Genomic DNA, 7327 nt, shown 5'->3' with positions numbered 1-7327 from the left:
AGGTATTAGTTTTACTATGATGTGTTTTTTGTGCCTGTAACATGACGTAACAAAAAATAAAAACCGTCTTAGCTTCGATGCGAAGTTGAGAAGGTATTGGTTTTACTATGATGTGTTTTTTTTTTTGTGTCTGTTACCACTTTTTCTCAGCTCTCACCGAACCGATTTCTTTCAACGATACGTCAAAAGATCACAAATCGTATCTAGTCAAAAAAAATTACACTCAAAAATTGAAAAAATATCCCTCGTTCCCCGTAAATGGGGTAAATCTCCAAAACAATTACAAATTTAAAAATCGCTCATTTTCGACATTTTTTACAATTTTTTTTACTTAGAACTGCCACAACTTTTTTAAAAATTACCAAATCAATATAATTTTTTTTTTTCATAGATGCATAATGTCTTTACTTATCATTTGGTATATTTTTTATAAATTTGACTCTTAACCTATCCACAGAGGGGATTTAAAATGAAAATTTTTTAATTTTAACTTTTGAAAGTGTTCCGGAAAGTCTGACACTTGTATATATATCTTAAATTAAAGATAATATAATATACTTTATTATGGAAAAAAAAGAATTTGTGATTTTATTTTGTCCTCACGATGAAAATAGTTACCGAATGCTATTTTTGTGTGAAATTCTCGATTTTATATTTAACATTTTTAACTTTATATTGCTATAACTTATTGAAAAGTGTATGGATCAATACAATTTTTTATGAGAAATAATATTTATATCCCTCTTTCATTCGACATACTTTTTTTTAATATAACACCATTTCCCTTTATATATTTATATATTATAAACATATATTTATTCATATATTATACTTATAAATCATACAACTTGTAATCAGGACATAAATAAGGAAATAGGAGATCATGTAGCTTTTGGAATAATCCACCAATTATTTAAAATTAAATACTATCGAAAGATTTGCATCGAAGCGTTTTTTATGATAGTGATTTTAATCACTGTCAGATATCATTATTCTTGACCCAACTATGTCACACACCCACTGTGCTGGGTTTTTATTATTTAAATTATATAAATATTTAATAATACATATATTGGAATTTAATGATTCCTAAACAACTCGAATACACTATTTGAAATGCGATTTAAATTCGTGGAAATCATTATTTAGTACCGGAGTATTTTGTCTAGGAGATGTAATTTGATAAATTAATTTTCTCTATAAATTCAAAATCTGTTTACATTCTACAAGGTGTAATTATTATGTCAAGAACGTGTACAAAATTTGTCTAATTTTTTTACATCTTCAAGATAGATTCAATTAAAAAATAATAACATTCTTTTTTTAATCTTATTGATTTTATTGGATCAAATTTATTTTGTATGAATAACACATAAAAATTATTTGTAATGCTACAAATANATTGGAACAAATTTATTTTGTATGAATAACATATAAAAATAATTTTTAATGCTACAAATACTATTTCAAGCGCTTCAAATTTAACAGTATTTGTTTTAATTTAATAAATTTCAATTTTAGAATACCTAGAACACCGATAGTTATACGAAACACTCAGCGTAAAAATATGTTTCAATTACATTAATAACAGTTAATATTTGAACGAAACTAAGTATAACTACTGTTAAGAGTTAAGCAATAAAGGTTTCAAATTCAGAGTATTTAATATATATTATTACTATTATTATACAGAAATTTAGTTGGTTCAGACGAATCATTACAAGTATTATTGAAGCTATTCAAACAGACCACAGACCAATATGTAGCTGCTGTTATTGAATTGCCTATTATAGTGGAAAATGCTGCGTTATTTCCTTTAATCTATGTTAGTATTTCCTGTGCTTACTGAATGGCAGCTGTTACATTGACCGTGCAACAATAAGTTTTTTGTTTTAGGGCATTCATTTTATTAACTCTCAGTAAAACCAAATAACTAAGTAACACCATATCAATTAATAAAACTAATTCAAACTCTGAACTCAAAAAAATGAATAAAAAGCCAAAACTTTAGAACTTTAATTAAAACTTTGATGACAAGTTATATTATGTTCTTGTTATACAAGTAATTATATTAATTGTACTCATACTTTGAGACATTACTTTAAAACAATTCTGTTAACTAATGCATAGAAAACACATAAATCTATAATATTCAGTCACACTTTTAAAGTAGAAAACTGTGATTAGATTTAAAATAAAACGCTAAAAACTAATAACATTATTATGTCCTAATTTATTAATATACCATTATGTGTTCAATTTTATGTTGTTTTATGAAATATCAAAATTTGCTAAAAATGTATAATCGAAAACGATTGTTCAGTTTAGCTGATCTATTTGTCAAATTTTCATTAAAATTAGTTGTACGACGTCATGTTTGTACTGAAACTTGAAAAGTTATATTTATTGTTGTAGACGCTGTGGATGAGAATCTTAAACTTTGTCAATTAATCAAAAGTTTAAAACTGCTAAGTGGTAATTGTAAAATTTAGACTGAATTGATTCAATTTCAAACTAGCAAATTATGAATCTAACACATTAACATAAAACTTAAGAGTCGTTGAAATATCATATCATACACCTAAAGTGTTCTATATACAAATTTGACTCTCTTTTAAATTATTGATTTTAGTAGTTGCTTAGATGAATTTACATGGTTCATTGAAACCTATAGAATAATTAAATATTACGTGTAGCCTTTAAGGAAACAATAAAAGTATACATAAATAAATACTGATTATTTTTGAAGTTATTAATTTAAAAGACAAATTTCTCTAAGTAATACTATTACTAAATTTATAAAATATATTTTTCTTGTGACGAATATCGTTATAGTGACGTTTAATATATGAAGAAAAAAGAAAAATTTAACNATAGTGACATTTAATATATGAAGAAAAAAGAAAAAATTAATATATATGTTGAATTTTTTGTTATATCGAACTATAATTAAAGTCCGCATAATTTATGTTGTACAATATTTTATGTTTTCATAAATTCAATTACTCGAAATTTTCAATACCTCGAAGGTATAAAAAAATTTAGGTGCCAGAAACTACATAAATTGGAGAGGAAGCCATTATTTTTTTAAAATCTAAAGAGAGGATTGCACTATTTAAACACGGGCTTCTTGTTGTTTTAGTTGCGTAACTGCTTAACGCAAATTTGAATTAAAAAATGTTAATGACTTAATTTATTTGGGCACATTTTCGATGACATCGTGTTGCTTATTACTGGCTGAAGTAAACTTTTGAAATTGGCACATACTGCAAATTCACGTGTCGGTTATATCTTAAGTCAGCTCTCTAAACTCACACAGTTCACTGAATAGACCATTATCTTGTCACTAGGGTGGGCCTTTTAAAACTCGAAGGTCTGTACCGCCCATTTACTTTTGTGATAAATGAAAAACTTTAATAAATTTTTAATGCTCGAGGTCAATTCCTTGAAGTGGTGCAAAGGGGTAGAAATTTATATTTTTACGAGTATAACTTTTTTTTATTTAAGTGACATTCAAAAATAACAATAATTTTTTGCTTAGTTCTATGACTATTACAAAATAAAACTANGGTGCAAAGGGGTAGAAATTTATATTTTTACGAGTATAACTTTTTTTTATTTAAGTGACATTCAAAAATAACAATAATTTTTTTCTTCTAAGTTCTATGAATATTACAAAATAAAACTAATTATTTGCTTTACAAAATATTTGTAGATTTCGTATTGATACCTTTGGCAAGACGCTTTATTTTTTATATTTTATACAAATAATAAAAATGTATTCAAAATACATGGTAACTATTTTAATTTTCAATTAAAATTAGATAAAAATAAAAAAACCCTTCTCAGTACCTAAAATAAATGTATTGCTATGTGATAATTTAAAATAAATTTGAAGCCTATTATGATTTCTGACAGGCCTTTTACAATTGTCAACCTAAATTTTTTTCAAATTCAAAAATATAATTGGAAACTCTATGGTAGATAGTTTAAATTAAATTAAATTTGTTATATTTGTTTAACAATTGAATAACAGATGATTTTGTCAATGGTTTCATAAAGATTATCATATGCGAAAAATGTTGAAATAATTAATAGTGTAATTATCGTTACGCCATCTTATCAAACAAAATATCTGCAGCAAAACATTTCGGTAAAGTGTCCTTCTCCAATTGTGTTCTTTAAGTTCATAATAATAAATATTTAATACACTTTTTTTAAAAGTATCTTTTCAGTTTATTATGCAATATTTTTTAATTATTTACACGTAATCTAAATGTCCTAAAATTAAAAAATTTGCACTTAAATACTAAAAGTCATCACGCAATCTTCCATGTAAACTGCAAATGTATTAATGTGATTATAAATTATTATTTAAGAGTTATTTTGCGACGTCAAGGTTGAAATAAATTGACTATATTTAGCTGGAAAAGCAGAAGGATAGTAAATTTTACATTAGTTCGTCGAATTAGAACAACAATTACTAAAAATTAGTTTTTGTATAATTTTATTGCGAGCTCAATTATTTTCTTCTTGGTTGGTATAAAATGATTATATTTTTAAAGTTATTTATCTTAGTCACTATCTAAATTAACTTGTAATTGCAACTGAAAAAATACTTAAACTTTATTTTCTTGTTAGCATTTTAAACAAAGTAATATTAAAAAAACACATACACTCATATAAAACATTTGGATTTTTATTATCAAGAGTAAAAAAATCAAATGAGTATAGATTACACGAAATGTCAGAGACTGATTAGTTATTTTATCCTGTCTCTCAGTGTTTAAAATTCTACACTTAATTTGCAGAGTACGGTAATTTTTTTTAATGTACGTTATATTGCAATATTAAAATAAATGTTGTATTAAGGTCACACGCCAACATGTAAAATCCAATATTTTTTTTACTGCTATGAATTTTGATTTAATATTTTTTACAATTCTAAGTATAATGTTTAAAATATTCAAATTAGGCAAAATTATTATGATAAAAATACTCGCAATGAAGGATTAACGAGTTTAAATAATAATCAAACCTTTTTTCTCTAAAACTTGATCAAATGCGTGTAACATTTTATTATGAAATGAATAAAAGTGACATGGTTAATTGAAAGGTTTGCAAGTCATGTTATTCACTCAGTAATTTTTTGAAAAAAAAAAAATGTGTTTTTTATACATTATTAAACTGAAGTATTCAATTTAATTATATTTTTCTCTGAAATGATGACTGTTCCACGTTTTACTCACACCGATCGTTTATTTTTTATTCACTGAAATAACAATGACACTCAAAATAATTGTTAAATGATCTGCGGAATAAAAATATTTTGTAAGTTTATGTTTTTAGTTCTCTATATATTACTTGGAAAAATTATAAATACCGCCAATAAGTTAATTCATTATCAAACTTTTTTTCAGTTCTCTAGTGGACACAGAATATAAATCCTATGCATAGTTTTGTCATTTCACGTGATGAATCGACATTGTTCATACCTGTCGACTATATTTTCGTTTTAAGATCAATAATAAAAAACGATAAATGTATAAATATGTCTATCTATTTGCATTATTGCGCACGTCACTTCTACGAAAACTTCTTTGACATTTATTGTTGTTGGTAGCATGTGATGCACCTATATATTATTAATGCTACTCGGCATCCGGATGTGATCAAAAGCAATATATTAACACACTATACTTGCGTCGTGTTTGATGATGTATAAGAAGAGAATATAGAGTTAAAAGCATTATTTTCATTTCAGAGTAACGTAAATCAACTATAAATCTATATTCTCTAATTTCCTCTTTTTAAGTATCTGTGAACAAGAAATCGGAACACTTTGTACTATACGTCGTTACTTGTCAGCTTATAAGGATTTTAAATTCGACCATGTGTACTGTGCGAAACTAATAGCTAAACAACTTCTCACTGTCTATTTACACATTCGCATTCTTTCTGACTTTCAACCTTGAGAGATTAGTCGAATCGCTCTTGGTGACCCATTATAGTCATTTGGGCTTAAAGAAATGGCTTAATATGAGTAAATCTAATATTCNTGACCTATTATAGTCATTTGGGCTTAAATAAATGGCCTGTACTTTAATATGAGTAAATCTAATATTTATTATTATTCGAACAATATCTTACAGTCACAGTGTCTTATAACTAAATTTCAACCACTTTATGTTCGATAGCGGTTGTTATAACTGTTGTTCGTACATTATCTTTATACATTAGGCATTTCTAAGAATAATCTACTCAAATAATTTTTAAAAATATTTTTCAAATTCTCAATGAAATAATTTCCTACAAGACATTCTGATTTTTAAACAAAGTCTATGAGTACCTACTTTAATACTATTTTGAAAATGATTTTTACTGCAGTACTATAGCTATTAGCATAATTTAATAATGCAAAAAAATATTTCAATTAAAATGTATAAAAATAAAACTTATGCTTTAATAGATTTTTGATTGCAAATATTCAAGATATATGAATAGATTTGTCATTTAGAAATCCATTCTACAGTTTTGCATTCCACTGCGAGGCAAAACACTTAATATTCTGGACGTAACGTATTAATCAGATTTTGGTTGAATATATCTCAAATACGAAGATAGCTATGCTTAGGGTCTCATGCGGAATCTATAAACTCGTTGATCACTACATTGTTGCGAGTTTTTTTATAAAAATTCCATTTTCAACTTATGCTCATCAAAATTTTATATTTCATTCAATAAATTTGTTTCATTTTTATTATATCATTCTTGTAATAGGATGTATATATGTATGACATTTTTGAAATATGACTTCACATTTAATTGAACATAACAGCCATTTATTGTATTATAAAAAATAACAAGTTATTAATAAANCATTTAATTGAACATAACAGCCATTTATTGTATTATAAAAAATAACAAGTTACTAATAAATTTTTTTTGTGTGTATTATTATTTTATATCAATACAATATTATATAATTTTACTATGCATTAAAAAAGTGTGTTATATAAAACAGTATTAAATTGGATATTTTATGTTCCATTTATAAATTTTTAAAAAATATTGGATTTAAGTTCTTTCGTTATGTTTCAAATATTTTCAATGAAATATCAAGTCATAAAGTAACACACTGAAATATAAAATTTGAAACAGAAACGTGATTGATCTTAAATTGTACATGAACATAGTACTTATCAATCTCTTTATGCTAATAAATCATTCAGTTACATATACAATACTTACTATACATTAATAGAAAGTTATTCAAATTCAAAGTCTTATAAAAAAAAAAAAAAGATTGAGCACAAATGTGTTTTTT

At 25.0% G+C, this 7327-nt stretch overlaps 1 protein-coding gene across 2 annotated transcripts in view; it reads right to left on the bottom strand.

The window, feature by feature from the left end:
• The window catches only part of LOC126908633 (aldo-keto reductase family 1 member A1-like), an 83758-nt gene that overhangs the window by 70571 nt on the left and 5860 nt on the right, over positions 1-7327 (bottom strand). The gene's annotated exons all lie outside the window — the stretch shown is intronic.

Source organism: Daktulosphaira vitifoliae, unplaced genomic scaffold (assembly GCF_025091365.1).
Source record: "Daktulosphaira vitifoliae isolate Bord-2020 unplaced genomic scaffold, ASM2509136v1 Scaffold_5, whole genome shotgun sequence".
Lineage (NCBI taxonomy): Eukaryota > Metazoa > Arthropoda > Insecta > Hemiptera > Phylloxeridae > Daktulosphaira > Daktulosphaira vitifoliae.
This window is presented reverse-complemented; position numbering and strand designations above follow the sequence as displayed.